This window comes from Mus pahari, chromosome 5, assembly GCF_900095145.1.
Source record: "Mus pahari chromosome 5, PAHARI_EIJ_v1.1, whole genome shotgun sequence".
Classification (NCBI taxonomy): Eukaryota; Metazoa; Chordata; class Mammalia; order Rodentia; family Muridae; genus Mus; species Mus pahari.
The window spans coordinates 110,711,632-110,730,306 of NC_034594.1; the positions used below are offsets into that span (position 1 = coordinate 110,711,632).

General features: G+C 45.2%; 1 long non-coding RNA gene across 1 annotated transcript; it reads left to right on the plus strand.

Moving 5' to 3' along the window:
• The first annotated feature begins 14,449 nt into the window (after positions 1 to 14,449).
• Positions 14,450 to 18,566, plus strand: LOC115064064. Its single transcript, XR_003843932.1, has 4 exons — positions 14,450 to 15,061; positions 16,731 to 16,831; positions 17,858 to 17,960; positions 18,277 to 18,566. It is a non-coding gene; the product is annotated as an uncharacterized LOC115064064 (long non-coding RNA).
• The last annotated feature ends 109 nt before the right edge of the window (positions 18,567 to 18,675 follow it).

Sequence of the window (18,675 nt, forward strand, 5' to 3'; positions counted from 1 at the left end):
TTCCAATCAGTTCTACTTTCAAATATGTGAGCCTCTGCCGGCCATTGTCATGTAAAACTGCAGAAGGAAGCTAGACTCCAACTTCTGTGCATCTGTACTTTGGTTTCATTAAAAACTGGTACATTTACTAGGAAAATTTAGTTGTGTGTCAGACAAATATTGACATTTAGCTTGAGAGCCAAGGCGTCTTCCCTGAGGGTAGGAAGAGGTCACTAACAAGTGGTCCCTCGAGCATCCCTATGTGTGCATGTGTATCTGCCCATGGTGTGAAGGACAAGGGAGGCCTTTTCTTCCACATCTTCTACTGCGGTTTTCACTCCACCATCTTGAGGTGGCGCCGTGCTGTGGTTCAATGGTAATATGTTCCCCAATTAAAGATAGACTTTTAATTAAATTTGTTCTTTGACAGTTACACACTCACACATACACACACAAATATGGTGCTTTCTGGTTACTCTCTGCCTCACCCCCTGCCAAGCCCCTTTCTGCCTCCTGGTCTCCCCCTCACATTCTGTTTTGTTTTGTGGCTCACTGAGGTTAACCAGGACCAGCTGTGAGACCATAGGCTTGAAAATTCCCTCCGTAGCTAGCTCACCAGTGGGACACAGCTGAAGACAATGACCCAACCCTACACACACACACACACACACACACACACACACACACACACTTCTTAGAAACCATCAGTAGCCAGGGCAGGGCAGAGCAGATATACTTTTTTTTTTTTTTTTAGGATTTATTTATTATTATATGTAAGTACATTGTAACTGTCTTTAGATGCACCAGAAGAGGGCGTCAGATCTCACTACGGATGGTTGTGAGCCACCATGGATGGTTGTGAGCCACCATGTGGTTGCTGGGATTTGAACTCAGGACCTTCGGAAGAGCAGTCAGTGTCCTTAACCGCTGAGCCATCTCTCCAGCCCTAGAGCAGATTTTTTAAAGTTACCATCTATTATCATTATTCCATACAAGAAAGCCCACACCAAGCAAAACAAGAAGGAAGAGTGTACAGGGCCAGATCTTGCTAAGGAACAACAGGAATCAACTATATTATAAACATTTTAATAGTTTTGTAAAAACATATTGTACAGTTCGACTATGAATTAGCTGAAGTAACTAAAATATACACAGTTGTTTCTTTCCCAGTAATTACATGACAAAGGTGCTGAATTGATTTCTTGTTTGTTTTGTTTTGTTTTTGCAGAATTGAAGCAAACAGCTTTTCCATAGCCAACATCTTAATTACATGTAGGGGCCTGTAGACTTTGAATTACTCAGGTGCCCAGTTTATGAGATACTTTTAGTGTCCTTCTTTTAGAATCTCTAATACTAAACACATTGTATAAATCAGAATGTTTTTTCAGAAAGTCAAAGGGAGTGACTGATTATGGTCTCATAACATCTTACCAGAGAACACTGCCACATACCTCGCCTACAGCCCGCACTGTCAACGTAATCGTAAACATTAAGCCAAGCTTCCTAACTCGTGCTCTGACGGGGCCTCACTGTTGTCTGGTGGTGGGCGAGTGCTGCTGGGTTATGCCGTGCTCTGGGATTCATATTAGCGCCTCTTAGACCCCATTTCTCTTTTTCACAGACAACACAGAATTCCCTCTGTTAATGTGGGTATGGGGCTTGAGGGGACAAGTCACCCCAGGTGACTTTCCTGGCAGCTTGAAGTAAACTGACTCCACACAGATAGGACTCTTTGTCGTCTCCCAGCCTTGCTCACAATGACCCCGGAGGCCCAAGGTCCACAGTGCGGAAACGAGCCAAGGGTAGTTAGTTAAGTAAACACACTTCTCTGATTCGACCGTTGGTGCCAGGAGTTATTTTGTAATACGCAGGATTTGTGGTATTATTGGACCAGATCACAAGGAGGACGTGAGACCAGAGTGACCTTTAAAATGAATTTTGAGTTTACAAAAGGTTCACCTATCTTTATTTTTCTCTTTGCATCTCCAGAAAAAAAAGAACTTGGTAAAAGTGCTTGCAGATAATTAGGTTCCAATTATAGAGCTTCACCAATTTTTTTCAATTAGCATAAATTAACTATTATCCTGATCTTGATCTTGGTTCTCAGAGGTCTTTGCAAATCTCTATTTTCTGTGGTTCATACTTTCCAGTTCCTATTTCCATATCTCAAACCTACTTCAGAATTCTTGGGGTATAAAATATAGATGAAAGAGATCAGCCAAGAAGGGCTCCTCCGTGCTGCTACATGCTGGTTAGAGAGAAGGCTCTTGAATTCAGGGTGCAGTGGACATATTTGAAACTTCTATACTGCTGGGGTGCCCCTTACCTGAAGGGATTTCCATTGTTTTGGATTTTGAACATTTACACATACATAATGCTGTCTTGAGGATGAGACCCAAGTTGGAATACCAACTCATTTGCATTTCACTCAGACCTTGAGTGGCTTGAGGTAGTTTTGTACATTTTCAGACTGCTCTGTTGACTGAGACTCATCACATGAAGTCAAATATGGAATTGTCCATTTATGACGGCATGTCAGGTTAAAAGTTTCAAAGTATTTCAGAATTTGGATTTTTGTGGGCGCCCGCCTTGCCAGCAAGGAAGACGCCACACAACAGGATTCTTCCGCACACGTTTACTGGGAGAGCTTGATTACTGTGGCGAAAGACCCCGAGCCCTAGAACTAGCACTGCTTTTATAGGCCTAGGACTGGTGTGGCCATGTCTGATTGGTTCTGCTTTCACTCCCTAATTTACATGCCCCAGGATGGGATGTGACTTGGCGTGAAACCCATTTGCACCTGCGCACATTGGTTGTTTACCCGAAATACACGGGCAGTGGCCAGTAGTAGCCAGGGCCATCTTGTAATGGCGTTACGTGGCTTCCCACAGATTTTCAGACAAGGGTTGCCCACTTTGTGTGCACTATTTATAATCCTGTCTGCTTACGTGTGCCCTGACTAGTTATCTTCGATGTATCCCTTTAACTTTGGGGCTCAAATTCAGCATCCCTGAAGCCAGATTCAGCATCTTCCATAGGTGAAGTCCAGTTTCTGACTTCCACATTGCTGGTGGTGCTACCGCTCCCTCAGATGTGCTCAAACCATGATGTCATCACTGAATAACCTCCCTGTGATCTCCATATCAACTGAGTCATCAAGTCCTGTCTGGTTTGCTTTCAAAATGCTCATACTTTGATGTTGCTGCTGAAGCCCCGGACCCCTGCATCCCAACTAAATGGTCCTAGCAATGTTTGAATTGGCCGTCCTGCTTGTCCAGTACCTTTCCAACAGGCGCAGGACAGCTCCAGCGACTTATTCTAACCCATTCTCTGGAGTTTCCCTGCTCAGAATCCTTTAATTTCTCCCTGTTGACAGCATCAAGCCGGATCTCTTCTGGCTGCTGTCTGAACCCACTCCTTTATCAGAGTCCACCCTCCATCTTTCTACCCCCTGCTTCCATGCTACAACCATCTGCCACGGCTGACTGTGTGCTCCAACAGTCCTGAACACCATTGCTCAAGGATCAGGCAGTGCATCAGAACTTCCGAGAACATAATACAAATAATTAACTGCTGGCAATGAGAACCGATGTGCCATTGATGAGCACTCTCAAAACTAAGGGAAGTGAAGAATCTGCTCACAGAAGGCCAGTTTTAATCATAGAGGAAATGCTGTATGCCCCTCCTCCATTTGGAATCTGGGGATATTTACCTTGGGATTATAGAAGCTCCTAAACGCTGGGTGGGAACCAAGATCTGGTAATAGAGTGAGTTCTGGAACTGGAGATGCATGTTACAGCTGTCAGTCCCACCGTGATGGACGAGTTGGGTAACAGGGCGCACCCACAATGTGTTTAATTGAAGCACTCTGGGGAAAGGAAGCTAGGTGATGTATAAGTGTTATAGTGTTCAAAGAGACTTTACATAATCGGGGTCATTTATCACTTCATTAATGCACAAGTAGATAATAGGCAGAAAACTCCTAAGGAGAAATATTGTCTTACTGGAAGCATGTGCGGCTAGGTGCTGGCCTGTGATTCCATCTGGAAGAGGCAGAGTCGGCTGTAGCTTGTTCACGTTCAAGGTCACCTCACACTAACCATGCTTCCCAGCTCTTCCGGGCCTGCCAGAGCTACATAGCCACACCCCTGTCTCAACACTCCTTCATTTCTCCCAGAAGAAAGCATTCTTAGGAAGATAGTAAGAAAGAACGCATAAGGGAGGAGGAGCTGGGGGGCTTTCTGGATGCTGTATTAAAACACTGTAGGGCTGGCGAGATGGCTTAGTGGTTAAGAGTGCCGACTGCTCTTCCAAAGGTCCTGAGTTCAAATCCCAGCAACCACATGGTGGCTCACAACCATCCATAATGAAATCTGATGCCCTCTTCTGGAGTGTCTGAAGACAGCTACAGTGTACTTACATATAATAAATAAATCTAAAAAAAAAAAAAAAAACACTGTAAAGATTTCTGATCACTAATTGGTAAATAGTTACTCCATTTTCTCTAAATCCTTTTTGAGTGAGGGCTCCTTCACTTCTGTCTACAGATGACCCATGGGTAATTTAAAGCAAAACACAGCTTGTTTTCTCTGCCTTCCTTTTCTGTCTCCTGCCCTACCTTAAAACTGGGTCAGGTTGCTCCTGGGCTCTGCCTGTAGGCATGGCCTTCATTTAAGGAGGAATGAGCTCTGAAAGCCAGGAATCTGCACCTTCGAGGATGGAGACACAAGATAAGAAGAATCCAGGTATTTTCAGGACTTGCAGGGACATCATAATTATGGAACCGGCTTTTACAACGTCTTGTTCCAGGCCACCAAATGGCACCATTCCTGCAGTCAATTTGGGTTCCAGGAATAGTGGAGCCTCGAAGGCAGATTAACCCATGATAAGACCTTCAGCAAGACCTGTTGGCTCATGGAAGAAACGAGCTGCATGCCTAAAGAAGGGAGCAGTGGTCTCAGGATGGGGACAAATTGCCTGTTTAAGTGATAAGGGTTCCCTGGAGCCTCGAAGAGCCAGCCTGAGATAGAACTCAAATACCAGGGTTTGGCCAAGACTGGTTAACTATGCCTCTTCCCCCCAGCTCCAACTCTTTCCCTACTTAACCTGAAAGTCACAGCAGTCCCCTCCTGGAGACAGAGCTGGCCATATTAACTTCTTCACTGCCACACGGGGTCACAGCCAATCAATATCCCTTTTTCTTTGCCATTTCTCTTACCATTTGCTTTTTGGTGTCCAGTGGCTAGACTTAGCTTGTTGGGTCTCCCTCAAGCCAGACCTCCCTGTCCTAGGACTCCCCATATGCAGATGGGAGGCGGGATAGCACTTTGCGGATGACTGTTTCTAAACAAAGCATTTTGACTTTATTTTGAGGAAAAGATAGCACTGTGTTAAGAAATCAAATAGCAGGATTGGAGAGATGGTTTCGCAGTTCAGAGCACAGGCTGCTCTTCCAGAGGTCCTGAGTTCAGTTCCTGGCAACCACAGCTGGCTCATAGCCATCTATAATGATATCTGGTGCCCTCTTCTGGCCTGCAGGCATGCAGGCAGGCAGAATGCTGTGTATGTAATAAACACATGTTCAAAACAAAACAAAACAACAACAAAAAAAAACAAACCCTGGTATTTAAAAAAGGAAAGAAAGAAATCAAATAGTGAAGCATGCCCTATAGTCATAGTCTTTAAGACCTGGGCAGCTGTGGCTTGGCCTGCAGCCACCTCCTGGCCTCTCTGAACCCCCTTGGTTACAGTTCTGACACCCTCACCATGTACATGTGCAGCACACAGGATGCTGGTGAGTCCCCGTGGGTGCAGGCAGGTGTGGATGGAAAGGGTGGGCCTTTGACAGTAAGGAAAACATGGAGGTCCAATGTGATTTCATGAGCGTCAAGGCTTGATCCTGTTTAGCTTTTATGAGAGGAAGCAGAATTCTCATGGAAAAATACAAAGACAGTGCTTTGTTCCACTAAGACAGTGAGGAAGGGACCATTCACACTGTGGTGGGGAGATCCAATGTCTTCACTGCTTCATCTCTATCCATCGAGTAAAGTGTAAAATGGAAATTATGAAAACAGCACTGGGGGTGTCTAATAAGATTCTTAATAATAACAAATAGTCAGCAGTCGCTTAGAGGGCACCTTCTAAGCCCTGAATATGACATAATAATTTAAAAGTGCTGTGATCGATGAGAACACTGAAGAGTTACTGAAGGAGCACGTGAGTAGAGGATGGCTGGGCTCCTGATTGTCTGATCCTAATCCTAAGGGGAGGGAGAGCAAGAATGCAACCCAAATGGGGTGCAGTGGCCTGAAGAGGCTGAGGTAATTGCGTTTTCTTAAATAGACCGGTTATTAACCACATAATTTAAAGGCTGCGGCAAAGCTAATGATTAAATTACTTCTAAGATAATAGAGTCAGAATTCCTTTCTGACTAAATAACAGTCGCTGTCTATTAAGTATAAAGGGTCTATATAAGTTAAAATTTACTTAGAGAGTTTAATAAAATTATTTTTCTAAGTATAAGTGTTTTGACTGCCTGTGTGTATGTATGTATGTGTTATGTATGTACCTACCTATGTGCACATGGCTGAGTGCCTATGGAGTTCAGAAGATGACACTGGATCCCTGGAACTAGAGTTCCAGGCAGTCACAAACCACCATGTAGGTGCTTAGAACTGAGCCCAGGTCCTCTGCAAGAGCAACAAGTGCTCTTAACTGCTGAGCCATCTCTCCAGCACCTTCAGTGATTTTTTTTTTAAGGAATAAAAACAATAAACCAGATTTCACACTTTAGGATTGAAAAGCACATTGGTAGCTTTTCCTGCCTATCTGCAGCATCCCAGTCATATCATACTGAGTTCATTTCATCCCTGCCCTTTAACAGGTTGCCATGATAACGCAGACCTCAGAGGCAGTACCCAGGCTCAAAGACAGCTCCAGGCTTCTGTGGACTTGAGCATCTTCCATGGACAATCTTCTCTGTGTTCAGCTGTGACATCGATAGGATAGGATACGCAGTTCCTTACTCTGTGCATGTGACATTTCAATATTTCTTCTTTCTTCTCCAAGATGGGACCATTTCCTTTTCTAGAAGTAAGAGCTGTAGATAGGGAGATTTCTTCCTTCCCTTTTACCTCCCCCAGAGAACACTCGGCAGCCCCAGGGCCTATTGGAGGGTTAGGACAAAACCTGAGCACGTGAGTGTCTGTAAGACATTGTGCCTACTTTATTTCTGTGTTGGCTCCCAGTGAACACTTGAGAAATAGTTTAAAAAGAACATGGCTTAGAATAAAATAAGACACACAAGAGTCGGGCGTGGTGGCGCACACCTTTAATCCCAGCACTCGGGAGGCAGAGGCAGGTGGATTTCTGAGTTTGAGGCCAGCCTGGTCTACAGAGTGAGTTCCAGGACAGCCAGGGCTACACAGAGAAACACTGTCTCGAAAAAAAACAAAATAAATAAATAAATAAGACACACAAACAAATCTATGCATTAGAAAGACATATGAAGGGACTGGAAAGATGGCTCAGCAGTTAAGAGCACTGATTGATCTTCCGAAGGTCCTGAGGTCAAATCCCAGGAACCATGTGATGACTCACAACCATCTGTAATGAGACCTGACACCCTCTTCTGGGCTCACAACCATCTGTAATGAGATCTGACACCCTCTTCTGGGGTTTCTGAAGACAGCTACAGTGTACTTACATATAATAAATAAGTAAAAAAAAAAAAAAGAAGAAGAAGAAAGAAAGAAAAACATATGAAGTAACATAACAGGCCCAATAAATAACATTATATGTCTTTTTTTTAGATTTTATTAATTTATTTTATGTATATGAGTACACTGTAGCTGTAGGGCATCAGATCCCATTACAGATGGTTGTGAGCCACCGTGTGGTTGCTGGGATTTGAACTTAGGACCTCTGGAAGATCAGTCAGTGCCCTTAACTGCTGAGCCATCTCTGCAGCCCCCATGTATGTCTTTTTTTTTATTCTCTTATTTTTTTAGACAAGGTCTCAGTCTGTAGCCAAAGCTGGCCTAGACTTACCATGTAATTAATCTGAGGTGGCCTTGAGTTTGTAGTGATCCTCCTGCCTCAGTCTCTTGACTCACAGTTGTGAGTTGCTCTGCCTGGCTTGTATTTCTTTTGGAGAATCATGATTTTATGGTCAGTACAAGCAAGGTAGATACTCATGAGTTCTAGCTACTTAGAAGGCTGAAGCAGGAGGACCCCTTGAGTGAAAAGAGTGAGGCCTGCCTTAGAAAGAGGGGTATGGAAGAGGAGCTGAGGTCTGTAGCATTGGAAGGTGTGTGTACAAATACAGACTCCATAATCTCTAATAACTGTCATGAGATAAAACAGAAAAATATCCCCCTCTGTATCTTTAAGCCTTTCTAAATTACAAAATACTTCCTAGTGTTCTTAATTGACCTGACATAGATTTTTTTCAATGCCCCTAATTTGTTGGTATATGGTTCAGAAACTGATGAGAATTGTTAGGACCTAGGTAAAATATTAAGGTCTACATGGAATGTTCAGGCGTAGGTAACTGTTACCTGAATAGCCTGCCATTATAAGGAACCTTTCTCATATGTTTCTGCTGTTACTAGGAAACTTCCTAATGCCAAGATTGATTACATATTCTGTTATGTTCTGTGTCCTTGCAAACCAATCACCATAGCTGTCAGTGGAACTGTTTTGTATAGTTACCCATAATAAGCGTGGGCCAGAATCAACCACCAGAAGCACTTCCTGCACCTGTGTATGAGCTTTTATGGCATTTGCCTTTATAAGTTACCCCTGGATGGACCCCCAACATGAGAGAGACACCTGCACCAGTACAAGAAACTACTAGGAATAAGACTTCCACTTTGAGTAGTGGTCTAATAAAGTTTAAGTTCCCAAGACCTCCCTGGGAACTGACATCCTATGTGGCAGAAAGAGACATCTATGTAGGTAACTGACATCCTGGTTGGCAAGTTAAGACATGAATGTTAGACAAGTCCCATCCTGGTAAACAAGCTAGGACATGAATATTAGACCAGGCAAGTCCCCTGCCAAGGTTGAATATCCCAACCAATGGAAACAAGATAAATGTACAACAAAGACAACTTCCTAAGGAAATCCCCCATCCCTAAATCCTGATTGGTGAAATAGGACCTTAACTCAGGGTCATGGCTCAGTTCTCAAATCTGGACCATGGCCCTGGTCCAACAGACCTGGAGCGTATGCTCAATAAACTGTCCCTGTCTGACTGAGATTGGTGTTCCTGTGGTTCGTGAGGTGATTCCTGGACCCCAACAAAATTAAAATTTGGGGTTGTGGAGCTGGAGAAATGACTCAGTATTTAAGAGCACTAGCTGCTCTTCCAGAGGTTCTAGGTTCAATTCCCATCAACCACGTGGTAGCTCACAACTGTCTGTAATGGGATCTGAGGCCCTTTACTGGCACACAGGTGTACTCATATATACATAATAAACCTTTTTTAAAAATCAGGGGTTGTGTTCTATTCAGCAAATTGCCAATTACTTCCCTCTCCATTTTGGCAGGAATGCACAATCCTGCCCCACTGGTTTGGGTTTGGTCTAATGACTTGCACTGACCAATCAAGTGAGAACTGTATGTCAGGAGCAGAGGTCAAAGCAAGGCAGGGTGGGGCTGCATGCCTTCTTGCTCTTGGGCCAATCATCGTGCAGGACCCTTGCCCCAGGAGCCAGTTCTCTTTGACCTCATCCCAGAAATCGAGCCACGTTGACAGGTTTGAACTTCCTTTGGCACCAGAAATAGAGCCATTGTAGGCAAGTCTCGGACCTGCTACTAAGAGAGTGGAGACAGGAGTAAGGCAAAATGATGTCACAAAATGCTGTGCAGCCGAAACCCAAGTACTGTAGAACTTTTACAGAGGTTAAAAGGCGGTTGTGTTCACTAACACCCGCTGTGCACCCACAACCCCGTGGGGGATTGCTATTACCCTGCTTGCAGAGGAGGAGATGGAAGGGAGGGGAATCAGTGACTTCCCCAAGATCAGACAGACAGTGTAGAAAGGCATGAATTGAAACCCAAGCCTGGCAGGGCTGGAGAGCTGGCTCAGTGGCTAAGAGAGCCAGGGTTGGGTTTCTAGCTTTGGTGACAAAATGTTTTCAACTTGCTGTGACTCCAGGTTCAGGGGATTCAGGGGACCCAGCTCTCTTCTGACGTCTGTGAGTACCCACATGCACCTGTGCATGCACACATAGACACATAACGTTTTAAAAATACTGTTAAAGAAAAGAAACCATGTGTCAGGTGTGGTGGTTCATGCCTCTAATCCCATAACTCTGGATGGAGGCAGAGGCAGGCAGGTCTCTGTGAGTCTGAGGCCAGCCTGGTCTCAGGATGAGTTCCAAGACAGCCAGATCTACATAGCGAGACTCTGTTTCAAAAACAAAAAACACGAACAAACAAAAAGAAAGAAGAGAAAAAAAAGGTATTTTTTCACTACTATAGCATATATTATTGTAAAATCATTTAAATTCTAAGTATTCCAACAGCTACAATGTTGGAATAACAAAAATGTTCACATTGTTAAATACTATTATTTAAGCCAGGTTTCTAATTCCAGCACTCAGAAGTCAGGGGCAGATGGATCTCTGTAAGTTCGAGGCCAGCCTGGTCTACAGAGTGAGTTCCAGACATCTATGGCTACATGGAGAAACTGTCTCAAAAAACATCAGAGAGAGAGAGAGAAAGAAAGGGGGTGTATGTATTATGGATGTTCATGCTGTGGTGTGTGTGTGTGTGTGTGTGTGTGTGTGTGTGTGTGTGTAAGTTAAGATACAAGTCTGTGGAGTCAGCTCTCTCCTACCTTTATATGTGGTCTGGGGATGAAACTCAGGTTACCAGCTCCCATAACAAGTGTCTTACCTACTCAGCCATCTCACTAGCCTTTAAAAGACGAGCTTTGGTTTGGTTTTTGTGGGGTTTGGGTTTGTGAGGAAAACAACACCAAATAGGAGATGGAACTTTTGACTTTACATATTTAATATTAATACTGAGCATTAGCTATAAGGGCTTCCCAATGACAACAAACCACATTTGAGGAGACAGATTTTGTCTTTATGGGTGCTAGTAAACAGACAAACCTACCTAAGGGTGCTTGAAACAGAGTCTCGCTATGCAGATCTGGTGTCTTGGAATCATCCTGAGACCAGGCTGGCCTCAAACTCACAGAGACCTGCCTGCCTTAGAGTTACCAGGAACAAAACTGTGACAAACTGGACATGATTAGCTCCAGAGAGGTTCTGTTGTCTCATCTGTCCACAGGGCGCTGGGTCAGCCCCTCTCTGGGAAAGCCCCATTCTGAATACGTGTAGACGAAGTCTGTGACAAGAGCCTTGTCCTCAGAAGTTCCTTGGGAAGACAAGCAATGGGCTGTGGCTTGTGAGTTGTTCTTCTATGCCTGTTCTCTCTTGGCAGAGTGAGATGGCAGAAGGCTGGCTGCCCGAGCTACCACAGATGCTGCCCACAGTGGCTCTGGTGATCTCTCTCACTCTCTTTTAGCCAGTGAGAAGAGTGGTTGAACTCCTGCTGCCTGGTCGTGTGTGTGTGTGTGTGTGTGTGTGTGTGTATGTGTGTATGTGTGTATGTGTATGTGCATGTCAGTGTATCTATGTGTGTGTATGTGTATGTCTGTGTGTCTGTGCATGTGTGTGTGCATGTGTGGCTGTGTGTGTCTGTGTGTGCATGTGTATCTGTGTATGTATATGTGTGTCTTGGTTGTGTATGTGTATGTCTGTGTGTGTGTCTGTGCACGTGTGTATGTGCATGTCTGTGAATCTACGTGTGTGTATGTGTATGTCTGTGTGTCTGTGTACATGTGTCTGTGCATATGTGTGTGCATGTCTGTGAATCTATGTATATGTATGTCTGTGTGTCTTTGCATGTGTGTGTGCATGTGTGTGTATGTATGTCGCATAAGTAGGTGCTCTGGCTTCCCCTGTACTGTGGCATTTCCCCTCAGAACTCTGGGCATGTGGGTCAACGCCTGCCGAGCCTCCAGCACCCTCCTCCCTTCTGTGGGGCTACCCACTCCTCTAGACTCCTGTCACTGTCCCATCCTTCTCTGTCCATTTCTGCTCATCAGTTCCAGGGCCCACGCCCATCATCCCAGCCGCCTTGGATCAAACGTGGCCCGAGCTCGGTGAGAATGACTGAGGAGACAATGTATCATCAGCAATGAACTATTTTGAAAAGTGGTGGAGGTAGGGTTTTAGGATCAAGAAACAGGAAATGTGGATTGCTAAACACTGCTTGTCAGGTGAACGTGCTGTCTCGGTTAATTCTCCAAACAGCTCTGTGGGCTGGGTGCTCTTATTATCCTCATTCTGTAGATGAAGAAACTGAGGCACAGAGGAGCTAAGTTATGCAAGGCCAAGCAGCTAAGTGCTGCAGCAGGGATCCAAACCCAGGGACACCCTTCAGAGTCTCCTCCTTCTTTTTCGGGAGCTTTGTAGATCCTGTTGGCCTTGGACGCTCTGTCTACCTGCCACCGATACTGGAAAGAGGTCCACTCTTAGCGTCCACTGTGAAGAAGAGAGGCCACCCACCCAGGTCAGAAGAGAGTGCTGGATTCTCTGGAGCTAGAGTTACAGTGGGGATAGCCACCTGACCCGGTGCTGGGAAACAAACCCCAGTCCCCTGGAAACACAGTGTGCCCTTGTGAGCGCAGCACTGAAAGCCCTCTCTTAGATGCTGAGCTCTTTTTGTTCAGTGATCTCAGCGTCAGACAGCTAATCACCTCCCCTCCTCAGCATCGTTTCTACCCCTCATGCCAACCGGGCTTCTCATTACACCCCATCAGTTCCTTATCTGGTCTCGTGTGTGTGTGTGTGTGTGTGTGTGTGTGTGTATGTGTGTGTGTGTGTGTTTCTTATAATTTCACATAACTGTCTGCTCAGTTTTCTCAAAGCCAATGCCCATTTATAGCAGGGTAGAAGGCTGGATTTAGGAGACAACCGTCTGACTGTGAAAACTCTCTCCTTCCTCAGAACTTTAAGTCACAGAGTAGAAGGCGCCCAGGAAGTGTCCCCAAGAGGGGCCAGCCTCAGCCCCCACCCTCATAGTGGTCCCTCAGAGACACAGATCCTGTCCTCTCTGGGCAGGGCTAGCCATCCCATACTAACACCTTTCACGAAGCGAGAATGGAGTTCATTGTGTCCTCTGGGAGGAAGCTAAGCTGACAGATGAAGCTCTGATGAGAGTTTCAGTTGCTTTGTTCCTGGAATGGACCAGATCTTTAAAGATTCAAACAGTTTAGGAAAATGAGCGAAGTGGAGCAGAGGCTAATGAAATTCTGTCTCCCAAAGAGTATGGTCACGCACTAGGGTAGACTTCATACACTTAAATGATGTTCTAATAAGTAGGATTGCAGAAAATAGTGAGGAAGGAGCCCCAGGGCTAGATCATAATACCTTCAGAGTCTAGCTGCCTCATTTCCGTATGGAGTGAGGGAGGCGATGGTTTCCCTGTAAATGCGTACATCTCATTTAGCACCCCTGTACACTCCCAGACTTGCTACCCAGAAACATCATTCAGCTAAGGAGAGAGCAAGAAGAGATTGCTCTGGGGCTCAGAAACACAACCTGGTATGTCGGTTGCTTGTTTGGGTGTTTGTTTATCGAGACAAGATCATGTTTCTAACTCACTGTGTAGCTCAGGGCGACTTCAAATGTCAACTCTTCCTGCCTCTGCCTGTCCAGCTGGCATTAGAGGGACATGCCCCCGTGCCCGCCCACGATATTCTGCATTATCCACCCACTTCCTGGTTGCAGTACAGTAGAAGCTTTCTTTGGCTTGAGGGTCCTGAATACTGACTGCACAGAGGCCCTATCGTTCTCTTTACACTTTGTCTTCACTCCTGTACAAGTTTGTCACTTGTCACCGGTACATGTTTTGGTATAAGGATTTTGGATTAATTACAGGGAGAACACGAGGGGTTCGAGCTGAGAATATTAGGAAGTGGAGAGTCTCAGACATCCCAGCCTGGCTACCCAGCAAAGGATGACCTGGAGCTCATCTCCTCTTGCCCCCAAGTCCCAAGTCCGGGCTTACAGGTGTCGCCATCCATGCCTGGTGTGGGCTGGGCCTGGGGTAATTCTGAAGTTAACATTAACTTGAGCCAAGCTAAGTATCTGAGATCTAGATATTGTAGAACCTTGATGGACTCCAATGTCCTGCTATTGAAGTAGCTTTAAACTGCAGACAGACCTCCACCAGCTAAGGCCAGCAAACGCCTGGACAAAGGGGCAGGAGGGACAAGAGGTAAGAGTCAGAGGGACACTAGAATCTGGAATTCTGCCTCCTGCCCTGCCAGTGGACTCTGCTTGTCTTATGATTGGCTACATACACTGTGAACCCATGTCGCAAGATCTGGCTTTTATTTTATATGCAACAAGAGGAGGAAGAGGAGGAGGAGGAGGAAGAGGAGGAGAAAATGCATGTTGATCATGCATTGCAATATTTCTGATGCATTGGGTTAAATTATGTTGTAGAACGGATGACTTTCTTTCTTTTTCTCTTAATATAGATGCTGTGAGCTTGTAGCTCATGTTTTCCTGGACACCCTTGTTCTACACTTTCAAAGAATGGCAACAGCATGCTCTCCTCTCGTGAACTTGCAGGGGCAGGGGAGGTGGGGGAACTACACCTGGTAAGCTGAATGTTTGTTTCATTTTCCTTTGTCTGGAACGTGACCCAAACCCCTCAGGCCAGCTGTTGGTCAGTGTGGCAGTCTGATGGCAGTCCGGGATCAGTGAGTACTTGTGACACTTAATAACTCCCAAGAGACACAGCTGGAAGAGCTAGAAGGCACAGTGAAGAGACCGATTCTTTATCCGGACTATGTGAACTGAGAGAAGCCCCACGAAGTTCATCTAAACCTACACCATAGCTTCTGAAGACGCTGTTCACCATCCCAGACACAAGTGTCATCCCGTATTCATCTTTGTGTGCTGGAGGGAACAGAGAGCGCGGGAGGGCAGAGAGAACACGGAGCTCTCTGTTGCTCCTCACACTGTTCCATGGGGACTTCTTCCTTGTCTGGGTAAGTCAGAGAACTGACTATGATCTAGATAGATAGATAGATAGATAGATAGATAGATAGATAGATAGATAGATAGATAGATAAACAAACAGACAGACAAATAAATAAACATTCTGTAAATGGGAAAAGGCTTACGGGTGGATGCCAAGTTATTCACCAAGCTCGAAATTTGAAGAAACATCCTGTTTTTCCCCTCTGCAAAAGCTGACACGATGCCCAGTTCTTGCCCTGCAGGTGGCTTCGTGCTTGGCAGCTGTCCCTTTATAACCACTAGTGGGAGGAGAAATGATTGGACAGAGACCCTTTCATGCTGTTCCCTAAATGAGAAAACAGACATGAGCATACAATTCAAACCCCATGATTATAAACACAATAAAGTGCGTGTCACTGCACGTGCTTTCTGACATTTGAGACAAGGAGTTTTACCAGTAAAGAAATTAGATCACAAACTATTGAAGGGACAGCTGAATGGTTTACATGCATTTTATGGCCTCACTGAAATTATCGGAAGCTTCCTTCTGCATCTGTTGGCCAGGGAAGTGACTCGAGGTATGTCCCTTCGTCACTGGAGATAGCAAATGGTGGCACTCCTAATGAATGTCCGACACGGTCCTGGGCATGCTTGAAAGGCATGTGAGGAAGATGTCTTCTGAAAGCTCTCAGCTGGTCCCTAGAAACAGTTGCTCTGGGGTGAGAGATGGCTCAGCCCTGCAAGGTGCTGCTGGCTGTGTTCCCCAGGTTCAAGGACAGATCTGATTCCACAAAGTTGTCCTTTGGTCTCCACACACACATGGAGGCACATGCCCCACCTCCATGCACAGAAACATGCACAAAGAAGAAACATTTTCAAAACTAAAAAAAAAAAAAAAAAAAAAAAAAAAAAAAAAAAAAAAAAAAACAAGTGTTCTTCCTGCATGAACTCATGGGAAGACTCAGATGTTACCCACTAAACCTTGGGGTTAACCATGCTTACTAACCGGGTGGCTGGAGGTGGTGGCACATGCCTTTAGTCTCAGCACTCAGGAGGTATGAGCAGGTGGATCTCGGAGTTCGAGGCCAGCCTGGTCTACAGAGCAAGTTCCAAGACAAGCAAGTTTGTCTCGAAAACAAACCATCGGTCAAATAAACAGCAACAAAGGGAGGTGTTGGGGCGGGGAAATGGTGGTTGGGATGTAGTGTATAAGAAAAGGATAAATTTTAAAACTGCGTACACATCTTACTGATGATCCCTAAAATAAAATGAGCATGATTTGAAGAGCAGAAGAGCATTCTGTAACACTTACTAATCCCTGAGTTCTTTTGTTTATGTCTTAAAAAGGATTACTGCCGAACATAATTGCTTCTTTTAAAACCACTGAGAGTCCTGCTAAATGACTTAGATTGCCTCACAAAGAAATCACGAGTGAACTCACAAAGACCTCATTAAACTGGGTGTGGAAGGCTTGTAATTCCAGCATCAGGGAAGCTGAGACAGGTGAATTGCCATTAGTTCAGACCAGCCTGGGCCACAGAGTGAGACCTTGTCTTCAAAAACAAAAACAAGACAAAGCCTTTGTCCACCAGACCAGGTCAAAAGGACAAGTGTGTTTTAGCAGTTTGAAGCTACCACGCAGCTAGAAAATGCAGCTAACAGTGTTCAACACATCCTGACGTATACCTTTTGCCGCAGGAACCTGAGATCCAGAGTCCATGAAGACTTCTGTTCCAGACGGGGATGAGGAGTACAGAAGATGGCTTTTGGTGTCCTAGTTAAGAGGTTTAAGGTACCAGGTGAGCTATTTGTGTAGCTACTCAGCCTCTTGCATCTGTAGGACAATGTTACCAAATCCATCTCCCTCCCTCGGCTGCAGGGTGACTTGGCAATGCACCAGGAAGGACTCGATCCTTACTAATATGGTCATCAATCCAGGCATGTGTTTCCTAGGTGAGGGAACTGTAGTAAGAAGGCTCACTGGAGACCGGGCCTCATTCTGCAGCCCAGGCTGGTCAGAACTTGTAGCAATTCCCCTGTCTCAGCTTCCCAAATGTTGGCATTGCAAGCGTGTACTACCACACCTAGTTTAATGAGGTCTTTGTAAGTTCAGTGGTGATTTCTTAATGAGGCAATCTAAATCATTTAGCCGGACTCTCAGTGATTTTTAAAAGAAGCAATTAGGCAGTAATCCTGTTTAATACTGCTAAGGTCCCTCCAGAAGCTGTGGTGCTCTTCGGCGCCTTCCCTTTGACCGTAGGACCTTCCAAGTGCACCTTCTGTGACAGACTTGAAAGGATACCTACAAGCGGGGAAATACTTCTGGCATTTTAATAATTTAAAAATTGTGCCTGGGCTTGGTGGCCCGATCCAAATCCCAGCACTCAGGAGGCCGAGGCAGAAAGATCTTGAGTTATGAATCAGCGTGGGAAACCTCGTGAGTTCAAGGCCGGTTTAAGCAGCGTAGTGAGACCCTGCTTCAAAAAGGCAAGGCCTGTCAACGTAGCTTTGGGGTAGAGCCCGTGGATGGCATGAGCAACGACTTGGATTTGATCTCCAGCTCTGAAAACAAAACTGTGAAATGGACTCAATTATGGCAGTTTTGTTTCTTAATAAACGAAGGCTCCTGTGCGGCTTCGCCCCTAGGCTCCATGGTTTCTTTCAGTTTGGCGCCCTCTAGTGGACTTCTTGAAAAATTACTTCCTTTTATTTTGGGGATCTGTGCAGATTATTTGACATCCGTTTTTGTCCACTTGGTTGAGACAGGGCAGGTCTAGATCAGGCTGGCCTTGAACTTTACAGAAATCTCCCGCATCTATTTCCAGAATTCTGGGATTATGGGGGTGCTCCACCATGCCTGTTTGTTAGCCCAGTTCCTAAAACTTGTCTGGTCTGAGCAGAAGTCTTTGCAGGGAGGACAGAACTAGGGTGAGTATGTCTGCTACCTGAAAACCAAGAAGTACATTCAGATGTCGTACTCAGAGCACCATGCCATTTCCAAGTGGCTGAAATAAATGTAACTTGAGTGTCAAGGACAGTTGCATTGGAGAAAATGGGGTGGGGTGGGGTGGGGGGAATCATGGGCCTGCCTAGTTTTATTTACCCTGTAAATAATGGAATTTGTATTAGTTAGATTGGGGAATATATATATATATATATATATATATATATATATATATATATATATGCATGTGTGTATGTGTGCATGCACAGAAAACTTACATAAAATACTTTTGAAAATCAGATATATAGCTGGCCGTGGCCACAACTCCTGATGGTGCTAGTGCTGCCCCCGTGGGCCTATGGGAACCATTTTCTTTCAAACCACCACAAAAGGCTTTCCAGAAACTTGAAGAGAGCAGTGTCTTGCACTTGTCCCTGTCATGTCCTTGACCCAAATACATACCCCAAGGTCAGCATCCAGGATGACAGCTGTGGACAGCGTCTTGGTGTTTGGGGGAAATGTCTCCAATTTGTACCTGTGAAAATGTCTCCAATTTGTACCTGTTTGCACCTCAGTTCCTCTCTCTTAGCTCTGGGCTTTTTTGTTTTTTCGAGACAGGGTTTCTCTGTGTAGCCCTGGAACTCACTTTGTAGACCAGGCTGGCCTCGAACTCAGAAATCCGCCTGCCTCTGCCTCCCG